Genomic DNA, 16,179 nt, shown 5'->3' on the forward strand with positions numbered 1-16,179 from the left:
CTCTAATCTTGTGTATGAGAGAAAATAACACTACAAATTAAAAATCCTCTCCACTGTTAGTATTTGAAAACCACCCCACTTTTCACTCTTGAAGAAAACAGGGCTTATAAAAAAAAATAAATATTTTTTTCTGTAATACTTAAAATCTTGTGATCCACAGGGCGGGGTGAGGTGGGGTGGTGGAATTTACTTTTTCACCCCAGAAAAATGTTACTGACAAAGTATTGAGCAGTCCTATGGGAAGATCATCAGATTTTTCATTTCAATATCTGTGTGAATAAACATTCACAACAATGTAATTTAGTTAAGCATATTTCTCATTTGTTTTAAAACTTGCAAGTATTTTTTTGCATCTTCACTGCTTTTAAGCAGTTGCCTTAAGTCAGTTTTTTATTCCTCTCGTCTTTAGCAGGAAATTCTGTAGTACCTCATCTTCTTACTAACTTCCCATCTGCTTTACTGTGGATGCAGTCAATGATAATCTGCCTTATTTAGTAAATTCATTCTCGGGCTGGTAAGTCCTCTTTGTCATTAAATTTTTCAACAGTTACACTTCCATATTGTCTCCTTTTTGTGTTTGGTGGGTGTCAAAAGCATTGCAGGTCTTATTGCTAAACTCAGATATTGCTCAACACAGGGAGGATGACAGCCCCTTTCTCTTTCATTAGGTGGTGTGGTACTCAGCCATGTTGTGGTTATGCCAAGATGTTTGTATTTAAGCTGTTTACTTTATTTCTGTGAAATATGGTATGAAATAGTACCAAAAAATCACATGAAAAAAATATGAAGAGTAAATGCTGTTTCTGGCAGAGAACAGAGAAGTAGCGAAGACATTCAAAACCAGGTGTGACAGGATAGATCAGGAAATGGCTATGTTATCTCCTTAATATTGTGTACTATATTTTTCTATAATTTGGGGTCCATCTGTGATGTTTTGTAGTGTCTACTGATATGTTTTTATGCTTTCTTTGTGGTCTTGATTATTAAATGTTTTTGCTGTGTGATCAAAATGAGTTTGAAAAGAGGAGGAAAAAATGCCTAGAGCTGAACATTTTCATAAAAAGAGAAAAGGTAGGAATGAAGATAGTGTACACATTATGTACAAGAATGGTAGAGTGTGAGGTGACACTGAAAATGTAGAAATAAGTCTGTATAGAACTTTATTAAAAAATAAATTCATCCAATATTAACTACCATTTTAGCATAGTTAAGAAGACTTCTAGTGAAGTGATGAGCAATGTGGAATGTTCTGCTCATTTCTGAGAAAAATCATTTTAGTGTAAGGCACAAACCTTTTCCCAATTGAAGTTCAGAGAGTAGAGCTATATCTAGCTTACGTTTTCTGCTTTTATAATGAAGAATACTCTTTACCTGAGGTAATTTTCTAAATGTGCTGGAACTCTTCCAAGTCAGAGCAGGGCTAGCTGGCTTTTCATATTGAGGATAAAGGCAGAGTTACATCTGAGTGCATGTAAGAAAATATTGATGTCCTAAAGATAGACCCATTTACATTCTTCCCTATATTAGGGAGTGAAGCCCCAGTGTGTATTGCCCTGTTCACCTTATATCAGTTTCCTAATGAATGCTCTTTATTAACTATCTTAGAGAAAGGATCATCTCAAATTATAGATAACTCAGCAAGCTCCACGAACAATTCTTCTCACCAGTCACTGAGACTTAAGCAGACAAAAGCTGAATGGATATTGCTTTTCAAATAAGTACTACCGTGTAATTAATTGCCCTTAATTAGCAAATCTTTCCTTAAGTATTCAGACTGCAGTGATGTAATTTGTTTCCCCAGGTAACCGATCACATAATGTGACAGTGCAGCTTGATGCGGAAAGCTGTTTTTAACAAACTAAGTAATTGCATGCTTTAATGAAAATGTTTTGATTGAAGCAGTGTGATCCATCTGACCCTCAAGCTGTGTTTGGCCCACCCAGTCCTTACAGCTGCCTTCCTGTGGCTTTGAGTTGTGGGATGGGTGTCTGGGCAGTGTGCTCTCTGCTGAGTGAGCGCCATTCCCTGTAGGGCACTGAGATCTCTGTGTGGGTTTGGCACTGCAGCCCCTGGGGTGGCATGGCACCTCTGCTGCCGGTCATGGAACTAGGAGCAATATTTACTGGGATGGCGAGGTGTCTCTAAATGGACCTGTAGCTGGTGACCGTAGGCCAGCCTGGATCAAATAAGGTACCCCTTTTGTAGAGGTCAATTTAAGTTTGTGATAGTATTAACTCCCCCAGATACTTTTGAAACTGAGTGGTAAACTACTGCATTGTTAGTGCCATCATCTACCTGGCTGTTTTTAGAGCTGCATCTGACTTATGGATTCAGAGGGAAGGCCTTGTTCACAAGTCAACATGCAAAAGAATTGTTGTGTCCCAGACCAGTCTTTTTACAAGTTTTAAAGCAAAGATACTAGCTTGTATAGCTACTACTTTCTTGGGCCTTGAAAGAAATACTTTGATTGTGTTATAACAGGAACTACATGGAAAAAGGAGAGATGGGGCTGGAGCTTCAGGAGAGCTGGAATGCAAGACAAGTGAATACCCAATCAGGAATATGTGTTGTTTCCTTGAGACATTTCACTTTCTAAATCTTAGTGTCTCTTGTTTTTCTGTGTCTTGCTACCCAGAGCTAAGAAAAGCAAGCACCTTGTGGACCTTGCTTGTGGCATGTTTATTGTATATTTTCAGTTTGTTCCACAGTGAGGCATGCTGCTACTTCCTTAGCTTTTTTGTTTTCTATTTCTCAGTCTGTACTTCAAAAAGGAGCAGCATGTTTTCTTTCTGAAATGAAAGATTACAATAGACTTCATGTATGAAACACCTGCACAGTGAGAAATGAAACAGAGCTTTTCAGCTCTCACTGTTCCATGGCAAAATTTCTGTTGCTTTTCCTTCCTGTAAACAAAAGAAGTCACTTAAAGAGTGGGAAATAAGCTGTTTATGGGACATTTTCTGTATGAAAGGAAGGAAAAGTGCCTTTACAGAGATCAACCTATTGTGTTGGGAATATTGGAAGTTATATGGAGTTAAATTGAGTTTAGCTTTTAGAGGGGAAATAAGAAGCAAAATACATGCAATTGCTTCAGTCTTGATCCTGAGAACTGCTAGATACCCCCATTAGTTGCTGAAATCAAAGCAGGAGTTAGAACATGGAGCACTTTGGTTTGGTTCTAATTCCTGAGTGTGACTTGTGGTCATTTTAAGAACTTGATCAGATATGGGCTACACTTCAAAATAAAAGCTAAGAGTTTATGGAATATGAATTTGATTAAAAAAAAAAGCCAAAAAAAAAAAAGCAAAAAAGCTGTCTTTGAAATACATTTGTCTTTGCTAAAGACATATGATTAGATTCAAATGTACATGTTAACTCTACATATTCTCAAAGTTCTGCTTGACCTGTGATACATACTAACTATAATTCTGGTGTGAATCAGGATGTCTTATTCTTGCTTATGTTATGAGATTAATTTCTGTGACTAATTATTTGGTTTTCATTCATCTTCTCTAGTACTACTAAGGACCTTTATCACTGTTAAGAATTGTGGTTTTGGGGTGTTTAAATGCTGCCCAAGTATTATAGAATAATCTACCTTTCTTGAAATCTCAGGCTGGTAGGATAGACAAAACCTTTTTTTTTTTTTTTTTTTAATAAAACAAAGTAAAGAAAATATGCATAAAATATTACTTGTCTTAAACTATATCTGTTTTACCTGTAGTTCTTCTACTGTAGTCATACTTGTTAATGGAAACTCATTGTAGCAATTTCTGTTGTTTCTTCTGCTCCAAATATTAAATGCAGTTAATACCTGAATGTCAAGGAAAGGCAATTGCAAACACGGAAGTGAAGAATCATAGAATGGCTTGGGTTGAAAGGGGCCTTAAAGATCATCTAACTGCAACCCCTCTGACATAGGCAGGGATGCCACCCACTAGATTAGGTTGCCTAAAGCCCCATCCAACCTGGCATTGAGCACCTCCAGGCGTGGGGTATTCACAGCCTCTTTGGGCAGCCTGTGCCAGTGCCTCACCACCCTCTGAATGAAGAATTTCCTCCTTATATCTAGTCTAAATCTATCCTCTTTTAGTTTAAGACTTTATCTTAAGCTAAACCCCTTTGTCTATCGTTCTCTACCCAAATAAAGAGTCCTTCTCCATCTTTTTTATAAGATGGTGTGTTTGTTTTTAAAAAGTCTGCTTGCTTAATATACACAACTCCACTTTTGGTTTCAGAATACATGTACATACTTAGATGCTGGGCAGCAGTGTCCCATGTGAGAAGAAACAATCTTTTTTCTGCTTGGTAGATTCGTTTCCTTGCACAGAATTCCTGATGTCAGGGTATTTCAGTCTAACTTGGCAAATAAGACCTGTGTATTTGTCTGTGTGAATGGAAACTGAGAATGGTCTGCCTTCTGGCATGTCTTGACAAATGGAGCACGTACCCTGCCTTTGTCCTTATAGAAGAAATGAAATGACTGTTCTTGCTGCCTGTGCTTGTTTGTTGTGCTCCTCCAGACCAGAAGTTCTGTTTTTCTTTTGTATTTTTTAATTCTTCTTCATCCTGTGCAGAGGCTTGCCAAAAGAGCTACATAGAGAGGAAAGCATAAGGTTTCCTCTCAAGTTTGGAATCTTGAAGAAAGGCAGGCCAGTAGTAGCCTACAATATAGAGCAAGTGATTCAACTTGGCATCAGCTAGTCTGTGAGCAATGTGAAATTAATTTTGCTGGACTACTTAGAACTTTGAACTTAGTTTTTCCATGTCAGTGGGATTTCGGATGTAATTACAATCTTGTCTTGAGTATTCTTTAATGAGAAAACCACTAGGTTTATATTTAGCATATAAGATATGGTTTCTTTACATATCTTGCAAATGTAATAATCCAGCTTTTTATTGTATGTATGGGAGTTTGAATCAAACTTTCCTGTTAGATTTATGAGGCTTTCAGAGTTTCACTGCTTCCTCCCGTTTACCATTCCTGTTTTTTCCTTCAGATATCTCCATAGAAATTAGACTTAATTATATAGATTGACTCTACAGTAAATGTGAAGCAAGTTGTTTTTATGGACATACTAAACATGCTGTGGAGCTTCTCTCTGCAGCAACCATCCGTACAGTGTTGCAGAGCACTAGGAGCTAGACTTTTTTTTTTTTTGCAGAGCACTTTGACCTATACTTTTCTGACTTGGGTGCTGTCAATCTGGGCTGTTCTTTCTGGCCAGCCAGTTTCTTCTCCATAGTCAAAACTTTCTGTGTAGAGAAAGAAAGCTTGCTTGGAGAAAATTGGATATCTGGTACTGATGATTTTCCCTCTTTCTGTTTTTCCTGTGATAGTAAAGTACAAATGGAAATACTAAAATACAAACATAAATAATACCAAAGATTTAGGGAAAGGTTGTTTTTGCATCAGGTTGAGAAGGAAGGAAGAATTTATGGTGATTTAATGTTCAGCCATATGCATTTTATTCTGTTCTCTTTATTCTGATGGTTTTCTGTATTCTTCTGTTTTGCACCTAGGAGTTGTGGTTTTAAGAATTTGAGATCAAGACAAGTGTATTTCTTACTGTTGAAGGTGGTGTGTAGTGTATGGCAGGCAACTTTTTTGACTATCTGACCCTTGCCAAATGGGAGTTGTGATAAAGATTGGCCTTCTAAATAACAATAAACTTCTCACAGTTCAGGTATCCTAAATGAACTCTTCTTTGCTTTGTCGTTGGCCAAGCTGGTTTTCTCAGTGACATTCCCTGTAGAGACAAGGCCCTGGTCTGCAGTTCCAGAGCATGTTTAGGAAACAAAAAAAGCACTAACAGAGTAGCCAAACAGATGCATGTATTACTTCCTGGAGAAAAAAGTAACCCTGGGTGGTACTCTGGGCATAGTAAAATAGGTGTCCAGGTGTATGACATTTGCCTTACACAAAGGAGTCTTACGAAGTCTAACGCTATAGAGATGTTTTTTAAAACATTAAAAAAAATGTAGTCATCAAAAAAGTACATCAAAAAGATGTAGTTTCTCTTGATTTCTGATTTGGAATTTGTTACTTTATGTGAATTTAAAGGAACTTATATTCAAGTTTTTGAGTACTTTTTCAGTCATTTCTTCATGGATGTAAGTCAAGGTACTATGAAGAAAGCTGGTGAAGAATGCTGGTAAAGCAATGATTTTTTTAAATATTGTTAATTTTTCTTTTCAATTCCTATTTTTTTTCCTGATGCAGTTCTTTATATGAACTATGGATTAAAAAGTATTAGTATATGGACAAAGCCTAGCGTTTTCCCATTTGGCTATTTCATGAAAGAACTTTATAATTCTCTAAATTCCACTTTAACTCTAGATCAATGGATTCTACTTTCTATATCCATAAATAGGCAATTTGGAAATTCTTTGAGAAATATTTTTTTTGTTTGTCTGTTACTGGTTACTGTAAGATCTAGATTTGCAGTTGACTCTAGACTGTTGAGGCTTTGTGTGCCTTTTCATTGTGTACACTAGTTTGCAAAATACTTACTAGAATTATTTTTATCCTGATGGTGGTGATTTAGTAGAGGAAATAACATCTCTTCCTGCTGTGTGTTTTCCTTTCTTTCAATATGAATGTAACATTGTGTTTTCAAGCCAGATTTTACTATCTGAGATCGTGATAAAAATAAACTCCCTTTGAAACTGTGTTAATACAGATAACATACAAAACCAGATAACCTTATTGGTACATGGTAGCTTTGTGCCGTACCTCTGTATGCTGATCAGAGAGACCTAAAATACTTTATGTATACTTCAGAATGAAGTAAAATAATAATATATTGATATGTATGAGGTAGTTTTCTGCTGCTTAGGCATCTGTTAATGTTTCAACAACTCTCCTTTTTCAGCCTGTAGAACGTGAAGTTTGAAGCGTTAGATGCTTTGCTAGCTGGAAGTCATTCCACAAATTCTAGCAGAATGTTTTCTAAATTTTGTGAAAAGAACCATCTTCTCTCAAAATATTTTACGAAAATTCATAATTTTTTTCAGACTTGTAACTGAAAATATTATGAAGCTACTTGCTTCATAAAATACAGTTCTAGGAATAGCTGTGGACTCCTTATGCTGACCTTTGAAGCAGAGCCATAATGAAACAGTCTGATAGTTCAGTAGCTAGTTGTTCATTACATCTTCCCCCAGCAAAGCTTTTTTTTTTTTTCTTTCCCCAATTATTTCCAGGAGCTTGCACAGACAACAGCTTTAAATTTTCTGTTTCAGCACATACGTGTTGAACTATGCTGAATTTTGTGGCCATTAGGTCTTGATATTGTATTTCCATGTATGTTACAGATTCTTACTCTATACAAATGTTCATCTACGGTTGTTGTTTCTACTTATGCCTTAATATCTTAAGTGTTCATGTTCACCTAAAAATGAAACAACCTGAAACTGTCTCGTTTAACTTGCAGGTATCTCAATCTTACTGATACCAGAAAGAAAGTGACTCCAGTAGGCATCCTTTGGGAATCATTCTAACCAAAGGTAAGCAAAATTTTTAAGCCATGACAGATGTATTTTTAGTATATATCTAATATTATCCCCACCTTTTAACTAAACAGTCAGCTGTGCTTCTGTCTACCTTGATGCTTGACATCTCAAAAACTGAATTTGTTATGGTTTTCTTTAACATGATGCTAGATATCCTGAAGGGAATTGTTCATATAGCTTGGCATATAAGTGAAGTACAGTCTTTATTTTTCTTTTTTGAAATCTGTAACTTGGCAGATTGCCTCTCATTGATATTGAAACGTATGGTACGATCACTTTGAGTCAACTTTTCTTATGCAGCTGTTGTTATTCAGAAGGATGATTGCATTCCTTAATGCATTACATAACTGCCCCCCCAAAACAAACAAACAAACAAAAAACAACTTTGATTTTAGTAATTTGAAAATTCTTAGCTTGATATTCTCTGGAAAAGAGCTGATATGACCAGCAATATAATACTCTTCCAGCACGTTATGCCAGTGTCTTTGTAAGAGACAAATAGGCTGTTTGTGTACAGTCCTGAGCCTACAGCTGCCAGAAATTAACACCTTGATATTTCCTGTAATAAGAAGTAAGAGGTGCGGTCATCTTCCTATAACTCCTAATTCTGCAAGCTCCATGATCTAGTCCAAAAGGATTGCTTATAAATCTAGCATACGGCTCAGAGGGCTCAGAAATACATCATGTTGGCTCAGTACAGTCAGATTGTCTTCTAATGAAAACATGCTCCCTGCAGCACAGTGAAGAAATAAGTAAATTTTTTTTTTGTAGAGTGAACACCTACTTGTTTGTGTGCTATCCACAGTATACAAACATTTGGGGAAGTATTTCAATACAATCTTTAAAAACTTGGTTACATTCACGTCATCTAGTTTCACACCGTAGCTCCTTCAAGAGTACTGTAACCGAGAGAAATCTGCCACATAAATATTAGTGAATATATCTAGTAATCTGACTACTGTCAAACACTATAAATATGTACTGTAACTACTGAAAAATGGAATATCATGGTATTGGTAATGGTAAACAGTGGAAAACATATTGTATATAATCGTGTGAGAGGTGAATAAGAGCTTCAGGATTGTGTTTAGTTCCTTTTTAGTCTTTTTACAGACTGTGAAGAAAATTAACTTAAAACAAATGCAATGATATACACAGAAAATAGCAAAATGTTTTTCTCATATTACAAGATGGGAGGTAGTAGCAGTTGTAAAAGCACAAAGAGAAAGAATTGCATATCATTAGACTCTGGAAAGTAAGTAAATGTCCTGAGAAACTAGTCTATTTTAGCTTTTTCCTAATAATTGATATAACTGAAATGCTGTGTTTTGTGGGAGTAGGTTCCTTTTATATAAGAAAAAGTATATATGATTATAAATTATATTAAATAAGTTACTTCTGATACTGCATTCATTCTAGTCTCTTAATTTCCAGTATTTTCAAGAACCATACTTCTACAGTAAAGGCAGTGTTCTCCTATTGTCGTGTTCTACAGGAAGAGTAGAAGAGGTTGTTACTGAAGCTGGTCAGAAACTTCTGTTTTCTGGCAGAAAGCTTACTTTGCACATTTTTTTCTAAAATATTCCAGAATATTTTGGGGCAGGAAAATAAAAATGGAAACAACTTTTTTATTTTTTTTAGATATTCCAAAATGTTTTATTGTTTATAAGTTCAATGCTAAGCTATGTTTGCCTAGGAGACAAGCTAAGTTCCCAAGAGCTGGTGTTTAAGCATTAAGTGCCCATGCTGATGGCCAGCTAACCAAGGAGGCAGCATCTGGTGTCAAGCAATTTTCTTTCTGACTGAACAATGTATACTCATGCAGTTCCCATGACAGATGTGCTTCATAGTCTGGACATCCAACCAGGGAGGCCAGCCAAACATGGGAGGCAAAGCAGAGAAAGTACAAAATCTCTAACAGCTGCTTATGGAATATCTGTCCCTGTTGAAGATAGAGGACAGGACTGTCCTTCCAGAATATTTCAGGTGTTCCAAATGCAGGCTTGGGGATAATTTTTGCTTTATGCTTTATAATAGCGTGTCAAGTATTACAGTTCGTGCTTCTTTCCAGGATAATAGTTTCCTGTCTGTATTGTATTGGTAATTCCAAAAAAAACCCAAACTTCTAGTTTTCACTTCCAACTACATATGGTTTCCAGAAAAAAGGTATTCTGAAAGAAGAATTGATTTATTTATTTTTTGGCATAACTTACTATGCTTTCAGAGATTTGTATGAAGAAAGATAATTCCTTTTGGACTCTCTACAGGTTTGTCAATATATTCAAAGAATCATAGTCTTAGGAGAACCTGAGTAATTGACTTTCCTTGCCAGTGGTTTGGCATGCTTTGATGCAAGAAGCAAAATTGAACTTCCTCTCCAGTTACTTGAGCGACTTTGTGATCTGTGCTTTACAGCAGTTACACGTTACACTAGCTGGATGTTCAATAGGTACATGTTACCGTTTGTCTGCTTTAAGTGGCTTCCTTTGCAAACGTTAACTTAATAGTTGCTTTCCCCTTCTCATCTAAGACTCTATTTTTTCAATGAATGGTCTATTCTGTAATATGAAATAAGATCAGTACACTTGTGTTACTGTGCCTGATGATGAAGCTCTGCTATATAAACAGCAGAATGAAACATATTTCTGAGAATCTTATGTGTAGCTTTTCACATAAGTAATGTGTTTTGCTTTAGAAATTGTCAGAACAATATTGTAACGGTTTTGTCTTACGAGTTGTCAAAAAGATGTTTTAATGCTATTTTAAAAATTGTCACAAAATTAAATATTTTAGAATATCTAAGATTTCAACTGTTTAAAAGCAATCTAAATTATTCAGATTGCTTAGTGCTTTGGACATCTTATCCCACTTTGAAGTTATGTGTTCTTGTAATGTGTTTGTTACCTGGGAAGGAATGTACTTCTAAAGCCTTATGTATTTTTGTGAATTCTTGAAAAACTAACCTGTTGACAGTTGGTATATGGTGTTGATCATTATGCTAAAGGAGTAAGTAGAACAACACAGCTTATGCATAAACATTCCATATTTTCAGAAGGTAATGCAAAAGAAGAACGCGTATAGCAGTGAATTTGATCCAATGATATGGGTAGAGTATTGTGTGATACGACTTTTTCGTGGAAAGCACTGAGTGCATTTATTGTGAAGATTTTTTTTAAAGCCTCTTGGCTGTATTGGAGAGGTTTCTCTGTATTGTGCTCCACAAAATCTGTGGTTCTGGAAAGGTTAACGAGGTTGAGTGCAAAGTCATGAAATGTGACTGTACTGCTTCCACACTTGAGGTGGATCTGTCTGCTCAGCTTACTGAAGCTTGGAAAGTAGTAGGACACTCAAATTTTCAAATGCTGTATTGTTAATACTATTACTGTCTCTGGTTCTGCTACAAGAGAGATGTATGTCTTGGAAAGAGCCTGATATAGGACCACCAAGATAAAATCCACCAAGGTAAAATCATGCTTAACTCACCTGATAGCCTTCTGTGATGAGCTGGTTGACTTTGTGGATGAGGGAAGAGCAGTGGCTATTGTCTACCTTGACTTTTTTTTATCAAGACTTTCCATGTCTCCCATAACATCCTTTTAGATAAGCTGTATGGGCTAGATAATTGTTCATGAGGAAGACTGAAAACTGACTGAATTGCCAGGCTCAGAGGGTTGAGATCAGCAGCACCAAGTTCTGCCAAAAGTCAATCACTAGTGGCGTACACCACAGGTTGTTAGTGGGGTTCAGTACTGTTTATCATCTTAATTAGTGATCTGAATGATGGAACTAAGTGCATGTGCTGCAAGTTTGCTGATGATACAGAACTATGAGGAGCGTCTGATATCCCAGTTTGTTGTGCTGCCATTCAGAGGGGCCTCAACAGGCTGCAGAAATGGGCAGAGAAAAACCTCCTTATTTCAACAAAGGGAAATGCAGATTCCTGTACCTAGGGAGAAACAACCCTCTACGCCAATACATGCTGGTGACCAAACATCTGGAGCGCAGCTTTACAGAGAAAGTCCTAGAGTTTTAGTGGACACCAAGTTGAAAGCGAGCCAACAACTTGCCCTTGCTGCAAAGAAGGCTGATGGTACTGGGAGCTGCATTAGGGTAAGTGTTGCCAGCAAGTGGAAGAAGGTGATCTCAGCACAGGGAAGAACACACTTGGAGTATGATTTTTAGGGAAAGGGGAGACGCTGTATGTTTTTTGGGCAGAAAAAAGCGAAAACATTGAAACATCCCATGAATCAAAAAGATGGTTGAGGTTATTGCAACTCCTTTCTTGGTTACATTTCAGGGATAATTCTCACATCATTTTTTTCCTTGATTAGTGACCTTAGGTAGCAGGGTAATGAGCATAGACTAATTTTTTTCAGGCTCTGGTCAGTGTTTTTTCAGGGGGGAAAAATTAATGAGATTTTGGAAGTGTTTTTCAGGGTTAAAACAGTTTGATATAATTGTTGATAGTTTGGATCTTGTGAAACTGACTATGCTGTAATGTTTTTACCCTGTTTATGGGATGTCTAAATATTTGTTTTCAGTAAGTTTTAGTCTTAAATTTTCATCTTAATATATCAATAATATGATACAGATGGCCTCTTGTTATATTTGGTCTTCTCTTAGGTAGCCTGTTGCACCCACTCTGTATCTGAAAAATGCGGACAACTTAAAATAATCTTGTAAGCAGGCTGACCTGGTCTGCTTATTAACCCAGCACACTCTGAGACATGTCTATTTGTAAAGATGGGGGTAGAGGGGTCAGGGAGGGTAGATGGGGAGGTAAGGAAGTATCTGGTTTCAAAAATAGAAATCTCACAAGTACTCTCTTTTCTAGTCCTCTGAAAAGTCACTGATTTGCTAGGAATGTTACTTTCTAGTTCTTACCTGTTAGACTTGCAGTTTTTAGTTTGTCTTGCCCTCTCGCTCATGTCATTTAGGCCTACTAACTGGATTTGCTGCCTCATCAAATTCCTCCTTAGGATTGGTCTGTGTGCTCTGTCATGCGTGTTGGCCAGGGTGAGCGGGGGCAGGAGTAATAACAAAAATTCCCCTGATCCTATACTATGTCTGATATCAGCTTGTATATGTGTTGTTTTTTTTGTTGTTTGAACTCATTACAAACGGGGGAAGTGTTATGAATGGCGAGAAATCATAGATAGAAGAAGGAAAGAAGAAAGGGGGGGGAAACAAGGAAGTTTTTCTTGAGTTTTCTTGAGATTTCTTTGTTGGTTTTTAGGATGATGAAATTAACTACTGTGGACAGCTTCAGGAAGGGCATGACTTCATGCCAGCAAATGCTGAGGATCAAAGTTGACTGTAGCAACAAAGTTTTCTTAAAAGTATAAACGAAATTTTTAAACATTTTTTGAAGTGGTTATTTCTGAGAGGGACAGGAACATGTTTCCATTTTATGCACTTTTTGTTAGGCATACATACTAATATACTAACTGCCTCCTTAGAAGAAAGAAGAAAGGAAGAGCTGAGCTGTTTCTGTCTGTGACAGCCTCCCTTTTTGTTGTTTGTCTCTTGGAGATTGTAGAAAAGTGATCTTCCTGCTTGTTAATGATAACAGCTAATAACAGCTAATTATGTCTGTGTGACTGAAAGATTACATAGACTGTGTATTTCTACTTTTGCTTTTCTTTATTTTCCAGTTGGCTCCAAAGCACCATTCACAGATATTTACTTATTTTTTCCTGAGTAAGTGATGAGTGGTGTTCTTTTGAACATGTTTAGAAGTCAGATAGAAAGAATGTGATTTTGATTTTTGACTGATTGTTTTTGTCTTTCCCTGAGGTAGTTTGTGTTTTGTCTGTTTTAAGAAGAGAATGTTTAGAAATATCCTCTAGCTTGCTTGAAAATTTAGAATACACTCTTACAAATAATTTGTTTTTCTATTTTGTTTTGCTTTAGCAAGTTTTTTTTTTTTTTTGTTTGTTTGTTTTAATTTTGAAGGTCAGATTGGGCTGCAGGTTTAATTCAAAACTATTTTCTAAGGAGCAGATAACATGTCATAGTCTAGCCTTTTTTCCTTTACATATGCTAATTATTATATTACATTTGGCAGTTGGTAGCTCTGTTTTGGAGGAGGATGAGTGTGACATGACAGCTGTATGCATTGCAGCTAATTCAGTCTTCAGGGCAGCCAGTATTTATGGTACTTTCAGATTTAGCCAAGTAATCCTGTCTCTCTTATTTTGCATTTGATGTGGTTTGATACAGACTTAAAACACACAATAGAAATAAACATTTGAAATGCTGTTTTTCTTGAAGGAACAGGTGTAGCATATATTTTGATAGTCTCAAACTTTCTAAAGTGGGATGTTATTGGCTGAAGTTGAAAGGAATGTTGTTATTCTTTAAGGATTATTACCACTATGAGTTGTTGAGGTAACAAAATGGTTTAAAAATAGCTTTCATTTCAACTTTTTTTTCTTTAAGTAACGGGAGAAATATAAACATAAAACATAAAAAATGACTTAAAACAATTTCAGTATGCAGTATTTGACAAGCATGTTTTATGAAATATGAAGATGATAGTGTCTTAAACCTCCATGTTGATGTTCTCATTGCCATTTTAGTAGTAGTAGTTTGTTGTTAAGCTCACCCAAGAAACTGAAATAGTAAACCACACACTTAAATCCTCATAGAAGTCTCCATTGTGTTTTTGTGTTCCCCACTGTGCTCGTCGCTTCTAAAACTATATACTGAAGTAATTATTTCAATGTTGGAAGCTTGGGTTTCCTGGTTTAACAAAATTGGACAGAAGTACAATTTGAAACCAGACGCACTAATGACATGCAGGAGCAATGTGACAGTTGCCAGTGCAACAGCTGCAAGTCTGCAGAAAATATAGGGCCTAGGGAAGTTATACCTGGGACTGTAGTTCTGAGGAGAAAAATAATCAATATTTCGATGCTGCTGTGATGCATGGTATATCTAATATCTTTTTGCAGAGAAATAGTGTGTTAATTTCTAAATTCTTTGTCATCCAGTAAATATAAGATGTCTTTTAGTTCAAGAAGTTTAAAACTTCTCAAAAAAAAAAAAAAAAAACCTTAAAACTTCTTAAAACTTCTTTAAAAAAAAAGTTAATTTTCAGTATGAGAATGAATAAAGGTAACTCTTTGAGGAGAATCTTGCAGAAACAAAGCACAACAAATATTCTGGAGAGACAGAAGGTGTTTCGTTCATGGTCACACAAGGTTTACAGCTTTGTATAAAACATTATCAGAAATAATGCATTTTGGAGTACTTGGGGAAGATAGATTCATCTCTGTAAGGGCTCCATATCTTGCCTGTCATCTTTGTGAATATCCAGCTGAAGTGGATGATTCAGTATTAACACTTCACTCATCTGTTTGATTTAAAATTAGTAGGCTTTTTGTTTTGTTTTTAAATTCACTACTAGAGTGCTGAGTGAAATATGGAAAATCTTACCTAGACTTAATTTGTTTTGACTTCTTTTGCCAGAAGAGTCAATCCCTCATGCTAATGCCAGTGTTGGCCGCAAACAAAATGGACAGGGGAAGAAGGATTGGTGACAGTGTGTTCTTTTGGGACGTGTGTTCTATTGTGTGCCCCTTGTCAGCTGGGTGCTGCCTTTTCTGGAGCTCACTTAGGCTCTTTCCTTCTCTTTGTTTCTCATTTTTGTCCACTGATGCAATGCTCTCTATTCTTCCTTCCCTAAAATAACTGTCCAAGCAGCTTCTTTCCCTTTTATTTCAGTTAAGTTTGTGTGTGTATTGTCCATGTAGTTGCTAAAGAGGAGGGAACTGAGCTCAGCACATGCAAACCTACCGGTATGTACGTGTATGTTTATTTATTTATTATATGCATACATGTATGTGTTCATGCACGTCCTAACCTGAGGAATAAAGCAATTCAGTCTCACTCAGGCTCCATGTAGATGGAAAAACTGATTTGCACTGGATGTTGTGTAGATGTAGAAAGAGAGAAATACTGGTAAGAAAATCTTAATTTTAGTCAAGAATGATTTGATGCTGCTTAAATTATTTGTTTAATCTTATTAAAATTATTTTCTCTAGCAGTTTTTTATAGTTAATGTACTTCCTTCTTCCCTGCTTTTCCCAATTCCAAGCCTGGACTTTTAACATGTAACTTGTTTCTAATTGACAGACTTTTATTTGTTGCTTTTCCTGACATCTAAGTGTCAGCTTTGACTAGAATATACTTGCTGTCTCCTTTTAGCCAGTGATAAACATAGTGATTTTCATGCTGACAACAACCCCATTATTTTGATTCAAGTGTTTAATTCTCTGTCCTTTTTAAGGTGTACATTTCCCTGAAGTTTTCATCCCAGCAATGACCTATCTGTGTTGGGTAAATGAAGATTTCTGCTACATGAAGATTTCACTAAAAATAGTTTTATTACTTGTATTTTCTTACCTAGCTTGTAGAAGTCTAGCTAAGCCCAATGGCAACAGATGTTTCTTTGTTTAGGTTTAAATTATAGTTGTAAAATTAACTTGTTTCACAGAATGGAAGGAGACCTTATTGGTATCCCATATCTCTGAGGCTTGACTATGTGGTAGATTGAGGGTGGGTGGCTGTTCTTGTTCAAGTACTTGTAGTCCTTGTGCTCCATTTAAAAACAAACCAAAACTCCTGCAAAGGCAGGATAGAAATGTCTGTATGCACTGT

The 16,179-nt window shown here is 36.3% G+C and overlaps 1 protein-coding gene across 6 annotated transcripts in view; it reads left to right on the forward strand.

The window, feature by feature from the left end:
- Positions 1 to 16,179, forward strand: part of SIPA1L2 (signal induced proliferation associated 1 like 2) — a 142,001-nt gene that overhangs the window by 21,431 nt on the left and 104,391 nt on the right. For 5 of the 6 annotated variants that reach the window (XM_068676782.1, XM_068676785.1, XM_068676787.1 and 2 more), the window contains exon 2: positions 7,437 to 7,509. The gene's annotated coding sequence lies outside the window, so the exon portion shown is untranslated. Of the gene's footprint in view, positions 1 to 7,228; positions 7,307 to 7,436; positions 7,510 to 16,179 lie in introns of those variants that run through there. The other variant, XM_068676783.1, reaches the window with a different exon arrangement.

This window comes from Anas acuta, chromosome 3 (genome assembly GCF_963932015.1).
Source record: "Anas acuta chromosome 3, bAnaAcu1.1, whole genome shotgun sequence".
In the NCBI taxonomy this organism is placed as follows: domain Eukaryota; kingdom Metazoa; phylum Chordata; class Aves; order Anseriformes; family Anatidae; genus Anas; species Anas acuta.